This window comes from Lepisosteus oculatus, chromosome 14, assembly GCF_040954835.1.
Source record: "Lepisosteus oculatus isolate fLepOcu1 chromosome 14, fLepOcu1.hap2, whole genome shotgun sequence".
Classification (NCBI taxonomy): Eukaryota; Metazoa; Chordata; class Actinopteri; order Semionotiformes; family Lepisosteidae; genus Lepisosteus; species Lepisosteus oculatus.
In genome coordinates, this window is record NC_090709.1 from 29,530,046 (window position 1) to 29,537,545 (window position 7,500).

The following is a 7,500-nucleotide window of genomic DNA, read 5'->3' on the forward strand; positions in this document are numbered from 1 at the left end:
TGAGGACGGAGCTGCGGGAGAAAGGGCGCTATAGAGGATCGCTGTGGAGAGCTGCTGCTGTGCTTTGACATCTGAGCTCTGTGGAAAACGATCTCAATACAATTCTGAAAAACGCGACTCTCCGAACGCCAGCCGAACAAGTCTCCACAGCCGTAGCGCTGTGTCTCTTTTCAGCTGGCGATAAACCTTTCCTCGATCCTTTGCGGACTTGTTAAACTGTTCCTGATCAGAATAAAAAACGCTCACGCTAATACACAAGCACCCGTGTCTCGCCAAAGCTGACAAATAAACAGACGGACAAGCCGCACTGCACATGTGAACAGGGGAATGAGCGAGCGAGCGGGGATAGGGCGCCTCCTGCGCTTAAAAGCTTACAGCACCTGGTATTCCCAGGCGGTCTCCCATCCAAGTACTAACCAGGCCCATCCCTGTTTAGCTTCCGAGATCAGACGAGAGCAGGCGTGCTGAAGGGGGTGTGGCCATAAGCGAGAGCAAGGCTCGCTGGCACCCTTCTTATTGAGAGGACAGCTCCGTCACCTCTTTTACGACGCTGCTTTTTTTCCCTTGCGTTTTTCTCTTCTTCCCACGTTCTCTCTCTTCACTGCCTTCGTCCCCGCTCTATTTCACTTCAGCCTTTCACTCTTGCTTCCTTCCAATGAGGACGGAGCTGCGGGAGAAAGGGCGCTATAGAGGATCGCTGTGGAGAGCTGCTGCTGTGCTTTGACATCTGAGCTCTGTGGAAAACGATCTCAATACAATTCTGAAAAACGCGACTCTCCGAACGCCAGCCGAACAAGTCTCCACAGCCGAAGCGCTGTGTCTCTTTTCAGCTGGCGATAAACCTTTCCTCGATCCTTTGCGGACTTGTTAAACTGTTCCTGATCAGAATAAAAAACGCTCACGCTAATACACAAGCACCCGTGTCTCGCCAAAGCTGACAAATAAACAGACGGACAAGCCGCACTGCACGTATGAACAGGGGAATGAGCGAGCGAGCGGGGATAGGGCGCCTCCTGCGCTTAAAAGCTTACAGCACCTGGTATTCCCAGGCGGTCCCCCATACAAGTACTAACCAAGCCCATCCCTGTTTAGCTTCCGAGATCAGCCGAGATCAGGCGTGCTCAAGTGGGTGTGGCCATAAGCGAGTGCAAGGCTCGCTGGCACCCTTCTTATTGAGAGGACAGCTCCGTCACCTCTTTTACGACGCTGCTTTTTTTCCCTTGCGTTTTTCTCTTCTTCCCACGTTCTCTCTCTTCACTGCCTTCGTCCCTGCTCTATTTCACTTCAGCCTTTCACTCTTGCTTCCTTCCAATGAGGACGGAGCTGCGGGAGAAAGGGCGCTATAGAGGATCGCTGTGGAGAGCTGCTGCTGTGCTTTGACATCTGAGCTCTGTGGAAAACGATCTCAATACAATTCTGAAAAACGCGACTCTCCGAACGCCAGCCGAACAAGTCTCCACAGCCGAAGCGCTGTGTCTCTTTTCAGCTGGCGATAAACCTTTCCTCGATCCTTTGCGGACTTGTTAAACTGTTCCTGATCAGAATAAAAAACGCTCACGCTAATACACAAGCACCCGTGTCTCGCCAAAGCTGACAAATAAACAGACGGACAAGCCGCACTGCACGTGTGAACAGGGGAATGAGCGAGCGAGCGGGGATAGGGCGCCTCCTGCGCTTAAAAGCTTACAGCACCTGGTATTCCCAGGCGGTCTCCCATCCAAGTACTAACCAGGCCCATCCCTGTTTAGCTTCCGAGATCAGACGAGATCAGGCGTGCTCAAGGGGGTGTGGCCATAAGCGAGAGCAAGGCTCGCTGGCACCCTTCTTATTGAGAGGACAGCTCCGTCACCTCTTTTACGACGCTGCTTTTTTTCCCTTGCGTTTTTCTCTTCTTCCCACGTTCTCTCTCTTCACTGCCTTCGTCCCCGCTCTATTTCACTTCAGCCTTTCACTCTTGCTTCCTTCCAATGAGGACGGAGCTGCGGGAGAAAGGGCGATATAGAGGATCGCTGTGGAGAGCTGCTGCTGTGCTTTGACATCTGAGCTCTGTGGAAAACGATCTCAATACAATTCTGAAAAACGCGACTCTCCGAACGCCAGCCGAACAAGTCTCCACAGCCGAAGCGCTGTGTCTCTTTTCAGCTGGCGATAAACCTTTCCTCGATCCTTTGCGGACTTGTTAAACTGTTCCTGATCAGAATAAAAAACGCTCACGCTAATACACAAGCACCCGTGTCTCGCCAAAGCTGACAAATAAACAGACGGACAAGCCGCACTGCACGTATGAACAGGGGAATGAGCGAGCGAGCGGGGATAGGGCGCCTCCTGCGCTTAAAAGCTTACAGCACCTGGTATTCCCAGGCGGTCCCCCATACAAGTACTAACCAAGCCCATCCCTGTTTAGCTTCCGAGATCAGCCGAGATCAGGCGTGCTCAAGTGGGTGTGGCCATAAGCGAGTGCAAGGCTCGCTGGCACCCTTCTTATTGAGAGGACAGCTCCGTCACCTCTTTTACGACGCTGCTTTTTTTCCCTTGCGTTTTTCTCTTCTTCCCACGTTCTCTCTCTTCACTGCCTTCGTCCCCGCTCTGTTTCACTTCAGCCTTTCACTCTTGCTTCCTTCCAATGAGGACGGAGCTGCGGGAGAAAGGGCGCTATAGAGGATCGCTGTGGAGAGCTGCTGCTGTGCTTTGACATCTGAGCTCTGTGGAAAACGATCTCAATACAATTCTTAAAAACGCGACTCTCCGAACGCCAGCCGAACAAGTCTCCACAGCCGAAGCGCTGTGTCTCTTTTCAGCTGGCGATAAACCTTTCCTCGATCCTTTGCGGACTTGTAAAACTGTTCCTGATCAGAATAAAAAACGCTCACGCTAATACACAAGCACCCGTGTCTCGCCAAAGCTGACAAATAAACAGACGGACAAGCCGCACTGCACGTGTGAACAGGGGAATGAGCGAGCGAGCGGGGATAGGGCGCCTCCTGCGCTTAAAAGCTTACAGCACCTGGTATTCCCAGGCGGTCTCCCATCCAATTTCTAACCAGGCCCATCCCTGTTTATCTTCCGAGATCAGCCGAGATCAGGCGTGCTCAAGGGGGTGTGGCCATAAGCGAGAGCAAGGCTCGCTGGCACCCTTCTTATTGAGAGGACAGCTCCGTCACCTCTTTTACGACGCTGCTTTTTTCCCTTGCGTTTTTCTCTTCTTCCCACGTTCTCTCTCTTCACTGCCTTCGTCCCCGCTCTGTTTCACTTCAGCCTTTCACTCTTGCTTCCTTCCAATGAGGACGGAGCTGCGGGAGAAAGGGCGCTATAGAGGATCGCTGTGGAGAGCTGCTGCTGTGCTTTGACATCTGAGCTCTGTGGAAAACGATCTCAATACAATTCTGAAAAACGCGACTCTCCGAACGCCAGCCGAACAAGTCTCCACAGCCGAAGCGCTGTGTCTCTTTTCAGCTGGCGATAAACCTTTCCTCGATCCTTTGCGGACTTGTTAAACTGTTCCTGATCAGAATAAAAAACGCTCACGCTAATACACAAGCACCCGTGTCTCGCCAAAGCTGACAAACAGACGGACAAGCCGCACTGCACGTGTGAACAGGGGAATGAGCGAGCGAGCGGGGATAGGGCGCCTCCTGCGCTTAAAAGCTTACAGCACCTGGTATTCCCAGGCGGTCTCCCATCCAAGTACTAACCAGGCCCATCCCTGTTTAGCTTCCGAGATCAGACGAGATCAGGCGTGCTCAAGGGGGTGTGGCCGTAAGCGAGAGCAAGGCTCGCTGGCACCCTTCTTATTGAGAGGACAGCTCCGTCACCTCTTTTATGACGCTGCTCTTTTTCCCTTGCGTTTTTCTCTTCTTCCCACGTTCTCTCTCTTCACTGCCTTCGTCCCCGCTCAATTTCACTTCAGCCTTTCACTCTTGCTTCCTTCCAATGAGGACGGAGCTGCGGGAGAAAGGGCGCTATAGAGGATCGCTGTGGAGAGCTGCTGCTGTGCTTTGACATCTGAGCTCTGTGGAAAACGATCTCAATACAATTCTGAAAAACGCGACTCTCCGAATGCCAGCCGAACATGTCTCCACAGCCAAAGCGCTGTGTCTCTTTTCAGCTGGCGATAAACCTTTCCTCGATCCTTTGCGGACTTGTAAAACTGTTCCTGATCAGAATAAAAAACGCTCACGCTAATACACAAGCACCCGTGTCTCGCCAAAGCTGACAAATAAACAGACGGACAAGCCGCACTGCACGTGTGAACAGGGGAATGAGCGAGCGAGCGGGGATAGGGCGCCTCCTGCGCTTAAAAGCTTACAGCACCTGGTATTCCCAGGCGGTCTCCCATCCAAGTACTAACCAGGCCCATCCCTGTTTAGCTTCCGAGATCAGATGAGATCAGGCGTGCTCAAGGGGGTGTGGCCATAAGCTAGAGCAAGGCTCGCTGGCACCCTTCTTATTGAGAGGACAGCTCCGTCACCTCTTTTACGACGCTGCTTTTTTTCCCTTGCGTTTTTCTCTTCTTCCCACATTCTCTCTCTTCACTGCCTTCGTCCCCGCTCTATTTCACTTCAGCCTTTCACTCTTGCTTCCTTCCAATGAGGACGGAGCTGCGGGAGAAAGGGCGCTATAGAGGATCGCTGTGGAGAGCTGCTGCTGTGCTTTGACATCTGAGCTCTGTGGAAAACGATCTCAATACAATTCTGAAAAACGCGACTCTCCAAACGCCAGCCGAACAAGTCTCCACAGCCGAAGCGCTGTGTCTCTTTTCAGCTGGCGATAAACCTTTCCTCGATCCTTTGCGGACTTGTAAAACTGTTCCTGATCAGAATAAAAAACGCTCACGCTAATACACAAGCACCCGTGTCTCCCCAAAGCTGACAAATAAACAGACGGACAAGCCGCACTGCACGTGTGAACAGGGGAATGAGCGAGCGAGCGGGGATAGGGCGCCTCCTGCGCTTAAAAGCTTACAGCACCTGGTATTCCCAGGCGGTCTCCCATCCAAGTACTAACCAGGCCCATCCCTGTTTAGCTTCCGAGATCAGACGAGATCAGGCGTGCTCAAGGGGGTGTGGCCGAAAGCGAGAGCAAGGCTCGCTGGCACCCTTCTTATTGAGAGGACAGCTCCGTCACCTCTTTTACGACGCTGCTCTATTTCCCTTGCGTTTTTCTCTTCTTCGCACGTTCTCTCTCTTCACTGCCTTCGTCCCCGCTCTATTTCACTTCAGCCTTTCACTCTTGCTTCCTTCCAATGAGGACGGAGCTGCGGGAGAAAGGGCGCTATAGAGGATCGCTGTGGAGAGCTGCTGCTGTGCTTTGACATCTGAGCTCTGTGGAAAACGATCTCAATACAATTCTGAAAAACGCGACTCTCCGAACGCCAGCCGAACAAGTCTCCACAGCCGAAGCGCTGTGTCTCTTTTCAGCTGGCGATAAACCTTTCCTCGATCCTTTGCGGACTTGTTAAACTGTTCCTGATCAGAATAAAAAACGCTCACGCTAATACACAAGCACCCGTGTCTCGCCAAAGCTGACAAATAAACAGACGGACAAGCCGCACTGCACGTATGAACAGGGGAATGAGCGAGCGAGCGGGGATAGGGCGCCTCCTGCGCTTAAAAGCTTACAGCACCTGGTATTCCCAGGCGGTCCCCCATACAAGTACTAACCAAGCCCATCCCTGTTTAGCTTCCGAGATCAGACGAGATCAGGCGTGCTCAAGTGGGTGTGGCCATAAGCGAGTGCAAGGCTCGCTGGCACCCTTCTTATTGAGAGGACAGCTCCGTCACCTCTTTTACGACGCTGCTTTTTTTCCCTTGCGTTTTTCTCTTCTTCCCATGTTCTCTCTCTTCACTGCCTTCGTCCCTGCTCTATTTCACTTCAGCCTTTCACTCTTGCTTCCTTCCAATGAGGACGGAGCTGCGGGAGAAAGGGCGCTATAGAGGATCGCTGTGGAGAGCTGCTGCTGTGCTTTGACATCTGAGCTCTGTGGAAAACGATCTCAATACAATTCTGAAAAACGCGACTCTCCGAACGCCAGCCGAACAAGTCTCCACAGCCGAAGCGCTGTGTCTCTTTTCAGCTGGCGATAAACATTTCCTCGATCCTTTGCGGACTTGTAAAACTGTTCCTGATCAGAATAAAAAACGCTCACGCTAATACACAAGCACCCGTGTCTCGCCAAAGCTGACAAATAAACAGACGGACAAGCCGCACTGCACGTGTGAACAGGGGAATGAGCGAGCGAGCGGGGATAGGGCGCCTCCTGCGCTTAAAAGCTTACAGCACCTGGTATTCCCAGGCGGTCTCCCATCCAAGTACTAACCAGGCCCATCCCTGTTTAGCTTCCGAGATCAGACGAGATCAGGCGTGCTCAAGGGGGTGTGGCCATAAGCGAGAGCAAGGCTCGCTGGCACCCTTCTTATTGAGAGGACAGCTCCGTCACCTCTTTTACGACGCTGCTTTTTTCCCTTGCGTTTTTCTCTTCTTCCCACGTTCTCTCTCTTCACAGCCTTCGTCCCCGCTCTATTTCACTTCAGCCTTTCACTCTTGCTTCCTTCCAATGAGGACGGAGCTGCGGGAGAAAGGGCGCTATAGAGGATCGCTGTGGAGAGCTGCTGCTGTGCTTTGACATCTGAGCTCTGTGGAAAACGATCTCAATACAATTCTGAAAAACGCGACTCTCCGAACGCCAGCCGAACAAGTCTCCACAGCCGAAGCGCTGTGTCTCTTTTCAGCTGGCGATAAACCTTTCTTCGATCCTTTGCGGACTTGTAAAACTGTTCCTGATCAGAATAAAAAACGCTCACGCTAATACACAAGCACCCGTGTCTCGCCAAAGCTGACAAATAAACAGACGGACAAGCCGCACTGCACGTGTGAACAGGGGAATGAGCGAGCGAGCGGGGATAGGGCGCCTCCTTCGCTTAAAAGCTTACAGCACCTGGTATTCCCAGGCGGTCTCCCATCCAAGTACTAACCAGGCCCATCCCTGTTTAGCTTCCGAGATCAGACAAGATCAGGCGAGCTCAAGGGGGTGTGGCCGTAAGCGAGAGCAAGGCTCGCTGGCACCCCTCTTATTGAGAGGACAGCTCCGTCACCTCTTTTACGACGCTGCTTTTTTTCCCTTGCGTTTTTCTCTTCTTCCCACGTTCTCTCTCTTCACTGCCTTCGTCCCCGCTCTATTTCACTTCAGCCTTTCACTCTTGCTTCCTTCCAATGAGGACGGAGCTGCGGGAGAAAGGGGGCTATAGAGGATCGCTGTGGAGAGCTGCTGCTGTGCTTTGACATCTGAGCTCTGTGGAAAACGATCTCAATACAATTCTGAAAAACGCGACTCTCCGAACGCCAGCCGAACAAGTCTCCACAGCCGAAGCGCTGTGTCTCTTTTCAGCTGGCGATAAACCTTTCTTCGATCTTTTGCGGACTTGTAAAACTGTTCCTGATCAGAATAAAAAACGCTCACGCTAATACACAAGCACCCGCGTCTCGCCAAAGCTGACAAATAAA

General features: G+C 52.3%; 6 non-coding genes and 5 pseudogenes across 6 annotated transcripts; all 11 read right to left on the minus strand.

The window, feature by feature from the left end:
• Positions 1–368: 368 nt before the first annotated feature.
• Positions 369–487, minus strand: LOC138218536 (5S ribosomal RNA; annotated as a pseudogene).
• A 537-nt stretch (positions 488–1,024) lies between these two features.
• Positions 1,025–1,143, minus strand: LOC138218885 (5S ribosomal RNA; annotated as a pseudogene).
• Positions 1,144–1,680: 537 nt separating this feature from the next.
• LOC138245299 (5S ribosomal RNA) lies at positions 1,681–1,799 on the minus strand. The gene has a single exon (XR_011193909.1). It is a non-coding gene; the product is annotated as a 5S ribosomal RNA (ribosomal RNA).
• Positions 1,800–2,336: 537 nt separating this feature from the next.
• LOC138218886 (5S ribosomal RNA) lies at positions 2,337–2,455 on the minus strand (annotated as a pseudogene).
• A 537-nt stretch (positions 2,456–2,992) lies between these two features.
• LOC138219034 (5S ribosomal RNA) lies at positions 2,993–3,111 on the minus strand (annotated as a pseudogene).
• Positions 3,112–3,643: 532 nt separating this feature from the next.
• On the minus strand, positions 3,644–3,762 carry LOC138244501 (5S ribosomal RNA). The gene has a single exon (XR_011193116.1). It is a non-coding gene; the product is annotated as a 5S ribosomal RNA (ribosomal RNA).
• A 537-nt stretch (positions 3,763–4,299) lies between these two features.
• Positions 4,300–4,418, minus strand: LOC138244773 (5S ribosomal RNA). Its single transcript, XR_011193388.1, has one exon. It is a non-coding gene; the product is annotated as a 5S ribosomal RNA (ribosomal RNA).
• Positions 4,419–4,955: 537 nt separating this feature from the next.
• LOC138216423 (5S ribosomal RNA) lies at positions 4,956–5,074 on the minus strand. Its single transcript, XR_011180135.1, has one exon. It is a non-coding gene; the product is annotated as a 5S ribosomal RNA (ribosomal RNA).
• Positions 5,075–5,611: 537 nt separating this feature from the next.
• On the minus strand, positions 5,612–5,730 carry LOC138218553 (5S ribosomal RNA; annotated as a pseudogene).
• A 537-nt stretch (positions 5,731–6,267) lies between these two features.
• On the minus strand, positions 6,268–6,386 carry LOC138245300 (5S ribosomal RNA). The gene has a single exon (XR_011193910.1). It is a non-coding gene; the product is annotated as a 5S ribosomal RNA (ribosomal RNA).
• A 536-nt stretch (positions 6,387–6,922) lies between these two features.
• LOC138217583 (5S ribosomal RNA) lies at positions 6,923–7,041 on the minus strand. Its single transcript, XR_011181295.1, has one exon. It is a non-coding gene; the product is annotated as a 5S ribosomal RNA (ribosomal RNA).
• Positions 7,042–7,500: the final 459 nt, after the last annotated feature.